Genomic DNA, 9,254 nt, shown 5'->3' on the forward strand with positions numbered 1-9,254 from the left:
AGACACTAAAAGCACCATAGTAGAACACAGATGAAGCTTCTAAGAAGATGTAATAGCCAGTAAGAAGAAGTACAATTCAAGTTTTAGGTATCGGTTATTGACTTTTTAGCTGGCTTTGGTGCTTTGGACATGAGCTAGGACTTTAAGATTCTGCATAAAAGGAGGACCAGCAGCCGAGTTGCACGGGAGAATGTGAAATGTGTTCAAATGTAGTAAAAACCTGAGGAATCCGTCCATTTTCGTCATTTGTTATCGAATCGACTTAAAGCCAGATCGTCACATTGGCCGCTCTTCTCTCTGAAACGGTTGTGCTTATCGTCTGCAAAGCTATGTCGAGTGTTGCCGTAGGCGGAAACAGGAAAAGCACCATAGTAGAACACAGATGAAGCTTCTAAGTTGATGTAATAGCCAGTAAGAAGTAGTCCAATTCAAGATTTAGGTATCGATTATTGACTTTTTAGCTGGCTTTCGTGCCTTGGACATGAGCCAGGACTTTAAGATTCTGCATAAAAGGAGGACTAGCAGCCCAGTTGCTCGGGAGAATGTGAAAAGTGTTCATATGTAGTAAAAACCTGAGAAATCCGTCCGTTTTCGTCATTTGTTATCGAATCGACTTAAAGCCAGATCGTCACATTGGCCGCTCTTCTCTCTGAAACGGTTGTACTTATCGTCTGCAAAGCTATGTCGCGTACTGCGGTATTCGGAGACACTAAAAGCACCATAGTAGAACACAGATGAAGCTTCTAAGATGATGTAATAGCCAGTAAGAAGAAGTACAATTCAAGTTTTAGGTATCGGTTATTGACTTTTTAGCTGGCTTTGGTGCTTTGGACATGAGCTAGGACCTTAAGATTCTGCATGAAAGGAGGACTAGCAGCCGAGTTGCACGGGAGAATGTGAAAAGTGTTCATATGTAGTAATAACCTGAGAAATCCGTCCGTTTTTGTCATTTGTTATCGAATCGACTTATATCCAGATCGTCACATTGGCCGCTCTTCTCTCTGAAACGGTTCTACTTATCATCTGCAAAGCTATGTCGCGTGTTTCCGTAGGCGGAAACAGGAAAAGCACCATAATAGAACACAGATGAAGCTTCTAAGTTGATGTAATACCCAGTAAGAAGTAGTCCAAGTTTTAGGTATCGATTATTGACTTTTTAGCTGGCTTTGGTGCCTTGGACATGAGCTAGGACTTTAAGATTCTGCATAAAAGGAGGACTAGCAGCCGAGTTGCACGGGAGAATGTGAAAAGTATTCATATGTAGTAATAACCTGAGAAATCCGTCCTTTTCTGTCATTTGTTATCGAATCGACTTAAAGCCAGATCGTCACATTGGCCGCTCTTCTCTCTGAAACGGTTGTACTTATCGTCTGCAAAACTATGTCGCGTGTTGCGGTATGCGGAGAAACTAAAAGCACCGTGGTAGAACACAGATGAAGCATCTAAGTTGATGTAATAGCCAGTAAGAAGTAGTACAATTCAAGTTTTAGGTATCGATTATTCAATTTTTAACTGGCTTTGGTGCCTTGGCCATGAGCTAGGACCTTGACATTCTGCATGAAAGGAGGACTAGCAGCCGAGTTGTACGGGAGAATGTGAAAAGTGTTCATATGTAGTAAAAACCTGAGAAATCCGTCCTTTTTCGTCATTTGTTATCGAATCGACTTAAAGCCAGATCGTCACATTGGCCGCTCTTCTCTCTGAAACAGTTGTGCTTATCGTCTGAAAAGCTATGTCGCGTGTTGCCGTAGGCGGAAACAGGAAAAGCACCATAGTAGAACACAGATGAAGCTTCTAAGTTGATGTAATAGCCAGTAAGAAGTAGTCCAATTCAAGATTTAGGAATCGATTATTGACTTTTTAGCTGGCTTTCGTGCCTTGAACATGAGCTAGGACTTTAAGATTCTGCATAAAAGGAGGACTAGCAGCCCAGTTGCACGGGAGAATGTGAAAAGTGTTCATATGTAGTAAAAACCTGAGAAATCCGTCCGTTTTCGTCATTTGCTATCGAATCGACTTAAAGCCAGATCGTCACATTGGCCGCTCTTCTCTGTGAAACGGTTGTACTTATCGTCTGCAAAGCAAGGTCGCGTGCTGCGGTATGCTGAGACACTAAAAGCACCATAGTAGAACACAGATGAAGCTTCGATGTTGATGTAATAGCCAGTAAGAAGTAGTACAATTCAAGTTTTAGGTACTGAATATTGAATTTTTAGCTGGCTTTGGTGCCTTGGACATGAGCTAGGACCCTAATATTCTGCATGAAAGGAGGACTGGCAGCCGAGTTGCACGGGAGAATGTGAAAAGTGCTCAACCAGAGAAATACGTCCGTTTTCGTCATTTGTTATGGAATCGACTTAAAGCCAGATCGTCACATTGGCCGCTCTTCTCTCTGAAACGGTTGTACTTATCGTCTGAAAAGCTATGTCGCGTGCTGCGGTATGTGGAGACACTAAAAGCACCATAGTAGAACACAGATGAAGCTTCTAAGTTGATGTAATACCCAGTAAGAAGTAGTACAATTCAAGTTTAAGGTATCGATTATTGACATTTTAGCTGGCTTTGGTGCCTTGGACATGAGCTAGGACCTTAACATTCTTCATGAAAGGAGGACTAGCAGCCGAGTTGCACGGGAGAATGTGAAAAGTGTTCATATGTAGTAAAAACCTTAGAAATCCGTCCGTTTTCGTCATTTGTTATCGAATCGACTTAAAGCCAGGTCGCCGGCCGCGGTGGTCTAGCGGTTCAGGCGCTCAGTCCGGAACCGCGCGACTGCTACGGTCGCAGGTTCGAATCCTGCCTCGGGCATGGATGTGTGTGATGTCCTTAGGTTAGTTAGGTTTAAGTAGTTTTAAGTTCTAGGGGACTGATGACCACAGATGTTAAGTCCCATAGTGCTCAGAGCCATTTGAACCATTCTTTTAAAGCCAGGTCGTCACATTGGCTGCTCTTCTCTCTGAAACGGTTGTACTTATCGCCTGCAAAGCAATGTCCCGTGCTGCGGTATGCGGTGACACTAAAATCACCACAGTAGAACACAGATGAAGCTTCTAAGTTGATGTAATATCCAGTAAGAAGTAGTACAATTCAAGTTTTAGGTATCGATTATTGACCTTTTAGCTGGCTTTGGTGCATTGGACATGAGCTAGGACCTTAAGATTTTGCATGAAACGTGGACTAGCAGCCGAGTTCCACGGGAGAATGTGAAAAGTGTTCATATGTAGTAAAAACCTGAGAAATCCGTCCGTTTTCGTCATTTGTTATCGAATCGACTTAAAGCCAGATCGTTACATTGGCCGCCCTTCTCTCTGAAACGGTTGTACTTATCGACTGCAAAACTATGTCGCGTGCTGCGGTATGCGGAGAAACTAAAAGCACCGTAGTAGAACACAGATGATGCTTCTAAGTTGATGTAATAGCCAGTAAGAAGTCGTACAATTCAAGTTTTAGGTATTGATTATTGACTTTTTAGCTGGCTTTGGTGCCTTGGACATGAGCTTGGACCTTAAGATTCTGCATGAAAGGAGGACTAGCAGCCGAGTTGTACGGGAGAATGTGAAAAGTGTTCATATGTAGTAAAAACCTGAGAAATCCGTCCGTTTTCGTCATTTGTTATCGAATCGATTTAAAGCCAGATCGTCACATTGGCCGCTCTTCTCTCTGAAACGGTTGTACTTATCGTCTGCAAAGCTATGTCGCGTACTGCGGTATTCGGAGACACTAAAAGCACCATAGTAGAACACAGATGAAGCTCCTAAGATGATGTAATAGCCGGTAAGAAGTAGTACAATTCAAGTTTTAGGTATCGGTTATTGACTTTTTAGCTGGCTTTGGTGCCTTGGACATGTGCTAGGCCCTTAAGATTCTGCATGAAAGAAGGCCTAGCAGCCGAGTTGCACGGGAGAATGTGAAAAGTGTTCATATGTATTAAAATCCTGAGAAATCCGTCCGTTTTCTTCATTTGTTATCGAATCGACTTAAAGCCAGATCGTCACATTGGCCGCTCTTCTCTCTGAAACGGTTGTACTTATCGTCTGCAAAGCTATGTTGCGTGCTGCGGTATGCGGAGACACTAAAATCACCATAGTAGAACCCAGATGAAGCTTCTAAGTTGATGCAATAGCCAGTAAGAAGTAGAAGAATTCAAGTTTTAGGTATCGATTATTGACTTTTTAGCTGGCTTCGGTACCTTGCACATGAGCTAGGACCTTAAGATTCTGCATGAAAGGAGGACTAGCAGCCGAGTTGCACGTCAGAATGGGAAAAGTGTTCATATGTAGTAAAAACCTGAGAAATCAGTCCGTTTTCGTCATTTGTTATCGAATCGACTTAAAGCCAGATCGTCACATTGGCCGCACTTCTCTCTGAAACGGTTGTACTTATCGTCTGCAAAACTGTGTCGCGTCCTGCGGTATGCGGAGAAACTAAAAGCACCGTAGTAGAACACAGATGAAGCTTCTAAGTTGATGTAATAGCCAGTAAGAAGTAGTACAATTCAAGTTTTAGGTTTCGATTATTGACTTTTTAGCTGGGTTTGGTGCCTTGGACATGAGCTAGGACCTTAAGATTCTGCATGAAAGGAGGACTAGCAGCCGAGTTGCACGGGAGAATGTGAAAAGTGTTCATATGTAGTAAAAACCTGAGAAATCCGTTCGTTTTCGTCATTTGTTATCGAATCGACTTAAAGCCAGATCGTCACATTGGCCGCTCTTCTCTCTGAAACGGTTGTGCTTATCGTCTGAAAAGCTATGTCGCGTGTTGCCGTAGGCGGAAACAGGAAAAGCACCATAGTAGAACACAGACGAGGCTTCTAAGTTGATGTAATAGCCAGTAAGAAGTAGTCCAATTCAAGATTTAGGTATCGATTATTGACTTTTTAGCTGGCTTTGGTGCCTTGGACATGAGCTAGGACTTAAAGACTCTGCATAAAAGGAGGACTAGCAGCCCAGTTGAACTGGAGAATGTGAAAAGTGTTCATATGTAGTAAAAACCTGAGAAATCCGTTCGTTTTCGTCATTTGTTATCGAATCGACTTAAAGCCAGATCGTCACATTGGCCGCTCTTCTCTCTGAAACGGTTGTACTTATCGTCTGCAAAGCTATGTCGCGTACTGCGGTATTCGGAGACACTAAAAGCACCATAGTAGAACACAGATGAAGCTTCTAAGATGATGTAATAGCCAGTAAGAAGAAGTACAATTCAAGTTTTAGGTATAGGTTATTGTCTTTTTAGCTGGCTTTGGTGCCTTGGACATGAGCTAGGACCTTAAGATTCTGCATGAAAGGAGGACTAGCAGCCGAGTTGCACGGGAGAATGTCAAAAGTGTTCATATGTAGTAAAAACCTGAGAAATCCGTCCGTTTTCGTCCTTTGTTATCGAATCGACTTAAAGCCAGATCGTCACATTGGCCGCTCTTCTCTCTGAAACGGTTGTACTTATCGTCTGCAAAACTGTGTCGCGTTGCGGTATGCGGAGAAACTAAAAGCACCGTAGTAGAACACAGATGAAGCTTCTAAGTTGATGTAATAGCCAGTAAGAAGTAGTACGATTCAAGTTTTAGGTTTCGATTATTGACTTTTTAGCTGGGTTTGGTGCCTTGGACATGAGCTAGGACCTTAAGATTCTGCATGAAAGGAGGACTAGCAGCCGAGTTGCACGGGAGCATGTGAAAAGTGTTCATATGTAGTAAAAACCTGAGAAATCCGTCCGTTTTCGTCATTTGTTATCGAATAGACTTAAAGCCAGATCGTCACATTGGCCGCTCTTCTCTCTGAAACGGTTCTACTTATCGTCTGCAAAGCTACGTCGTATGCTGCGGTAGGCGGAGACACTAAAACCACCACAATTGAACACAAATGATGCTTCTAATTTGATGTAATAGCCAGTAAAAAGTAGTACAATTCAAGTTTTAAATATCGATTATTGATTTTTTAGCTGGCTTTGGTGCCTTGGACATGAGCTAGGACCTTAAGATTCTGCATGAAAGGAGGACTAGCAGCCGAGTTGCACGGGAGAATGTGAAAAGTATTCATATGTAGTAAAAACCTGAGAAATCCGTCCGTTTTCGTCATTTGTTATCGAATCGACTTAAAGCCAGATGGTCACATTGGCCGCTCTTCTCTCTGAAACGGTTGTACTTATCGTCTGCAAAGCTATGTCGCGTGCTGCGGTATGCGGAGATACTAAAAGCACAATAGTAGAACACAGATGAAGCTTCTAAGTTGATGTAATAGCCAGTAAGAAGTAGTACAATTCAAGTTTTAGGTTTCGATTATTGACCTTTTAGCTGGCTTTGGTGCCTTGGACATGAGCTAGGACCTTAACATTCTTCATGAAAGGAGGACTAGCAGCCGATTTGCACGGGAGAATGTGAAGAGTGTTCATATGTAGTAAAAACCTTAGAAATCGGTCCGTTTTCGTCATTTGTTATCGAATCGACTTAAAGGCAGATCGTCACATTGGCCGCTCTTCTCTCTGAAACGGTTGTACTTATCGTCTGCAAAGCTATGTCACGTGCTGCGGTATGCGGAGACACTAAAATCACCACAGTAGAACACAGATGAAGCTTCTAAGTTGATGTAATATCCAGTAAGAAGTAGTACAATTCAAGTTTTAGGTATCGATTATTGACTTTTTAGCTGGCTTTGGTGCCTTGGACATGAGCTAGGACCTTAAGATTCTGCATGAAAGGAGGACTAGCAGCCGAGTTGCACGGGAGAATGTCAAAAGTGTTCATATGTAGTAAAAACCTGAGAAATCCGTCCGTTTTCGTCATTTGTTATCGAATCGACTTAAAGCCAGATCGTCACATTGGCCCCTCTTTTCTCTGAAACGGTTGTACTTATCGTCTGCAAAGCTATGTCGCGTGCTGCGGTGTGCGGGGACACTAAAAGCACCATGGTAGAACACAGATGAAGCTTCTAAGTTGATGTAATAGCCAGTAAGAAGTAGTACAATTCAAGTTTTAGATATCGATTATTGACTTTTTAGCTGGCTTTGGTGCCTTGGACATGAGCTACGACCTTAAGATTCTGCATGAAAGGAGGACTAGCGGCCGCGTTGCACGGGAGAATGTGAAATGTGTTCATGTGTAGTAGAAATCTGAGATATCCGTCCGTTTTCGTCATTTTTTATCGAATCGACTTAAAGCCCGATCGTCACATTGGCCGCTCTTCTCTCTGAAACGGTTGTACTTATCGTCTGCAAAACTGTGTCGCGTCCTGCGGTATGCGGAGAAACTAAAAGCACCGTAGTAGAACACAGATGAAGCTTCTAAGTTGATGTAATAGCCAGTAAGAAGTAGTACAATTCAAGTTTTAGGTTTCGATTATTGACTTTTTAGCTGGGTTTGGTGCCTTGGACATGAGCTAGGACCTTAAGATTCTGCATGAAAGGAGGACTAGCAGCCGAGTTGCACGGGAGAATGTGAAAAGTGTTCATATGTAGTAAAAACCTGAGAAATCCGTTCGTTTTCGTCATTTGTTATCGAATCGACTTAAAGCCAGATCGTCACATTGGCCGCTCTTCTCTCTGAAACGGTTGTGCTTATCGTCTGAAAAGCTATGTCGCGTGTTGCCGTAGGCGGAAACAGGAAAAGCACCATAGTAGAACACAGACGAGGCTTCTAAGTTGATGTAATAGCCAGTAAGAAGTAGTCCAATTCAAGATTTAGGTATCGATTATTGACTTTTTAGCTGGCTTTGGTGCCTTGGACATGAGCTAGGACTTAAAGACTCTGCATAAAAGGAGGACTAGCAGCCCAGTTGAACTGGAGAATGTGAAAAGTGTTCATATGTAGTAAAAACCTGAGAAATCCGTTCGTTTTCGTCATTTGTTATCGAATCGACTTAAAGCCAGATCGTCACATTGGCCGCTCTTCTCTCTGAAACGGTTGTACTTATCGTCTGCAAAGCTATGTCGCGTACTGCGGTATTCGGAGACACTAAAAGCACCATAGTAGAACACAGATGAAGCTTCTAAGATGATGTAATAGCCAGTAAGAAGAAGTACAATTCAAGTTTTAGGTATAGGTTATTGTCTTTTTAGCTGGCTTTGGTGCCTTGGACATGAGCTAGGACCTTAAGATTCTGCATGAAAGGAGGACTAGCAGCCGAGTTGCACGGGAGAATGTGAAAAGTGTTCATATGTAGTAAAAACCTGAGAAATCCGTCCGTTTTCGTCCTTTGTTATCGAATCGACTTAAAGCCAGATCGTCACATTGGCCGCTCTTCTCTCTGAAACGGTTGTACTTATCGTCTGCAAAACTGTGTCGCGTTGCGGTATGCGGAGAAACTAAAAGCACCGTAGTAGAACACAGATGAAGCTTCTAAGTTGATGTAATAGCCAGTAAGAAGTAGTACGATTCAAGTTTTAGGTTTCGATTATTGACTTTTTAGCTGGGTTTGGTGCCTTGGACATGAGCTAGGACCTTAAGATTCTGCATGAAAGGAGGACTAGCAGCCGAGTTGCACGGGAGCATGTGAAAAGTGTTCATATGTAGTAAAAACCTGAGAAATCCGTCCGTTTTCGTCATTTGTTATCGAATAGACTTAAAGCCAGATCGTCACATTGGCCGCTCTTCTCTCTGAAACGGTTCTACTTATCGTCTGCAAAGCTACGTCGTATGCTGCGGTAGGCGGAGACACTAAAACCACCACAATTGAACACAAATGATGCTTCTAATTTGATGTAATAGCCAGTAAAAAGTAGTACAATTCAAGTTTTAAATATCGATTATTGATTTTTTAGCTGGCTTTGGTGCCTTGGACATGAGCTAGGACCTTAAGATTCTGCATGAAAGGAGGACTAGCAGCCGAGTTGCACGGGAGAATGTGAAAAGTATTCATATGTAGTAAAAACCTGAGAAATCGGTCCGTTTTCGTCATTTGTTATCGAATCGACTTAAAGGCAGATCGTCACATTGGCCGCTCTTCTCTCTGAAACGGTTGTACTTATCGTCTGCAAAGCTATGTCACGTGCTGCGGTATGCGGAGACACTAAAATCACCACAGTAGAACACAGATGAAGCTTCTAAGTTGATGTAATATCCAGTAAGAAGTAGTACAATTCAAGTTTTAGGTATCGATTATTGACTTTTTAGCTGGCTTTGGTGCCTTGGACATGAGCTAGGACCTTAAGATTCTGCATGAAAGGAGGACTAGCAGCCGAGTTGCACGGGAGAATGTCAAAAGTGTTCATATGTAGTAAAAACCTGAGAAATCCGTCCGTTTTCGTCATTTGTTATCGAATCGACT

This window comes from Schistocerca gregaria, unplaced genomic scaffold, assembly GCF_023897955.1.
Source record: "Schistocerca gregaria isolate iqSchGreg1 unplaced genomic scaffold, iqSchGreg1.2 ptg000405l, whole genome shotgun sequence".
NCBI classification, from domain to species: Eukaryota; Metazoa; Arthropoda; class Insecta; order Orthoptera; family Acrididae; genus Schistocerca; species Schistocerca gregaria.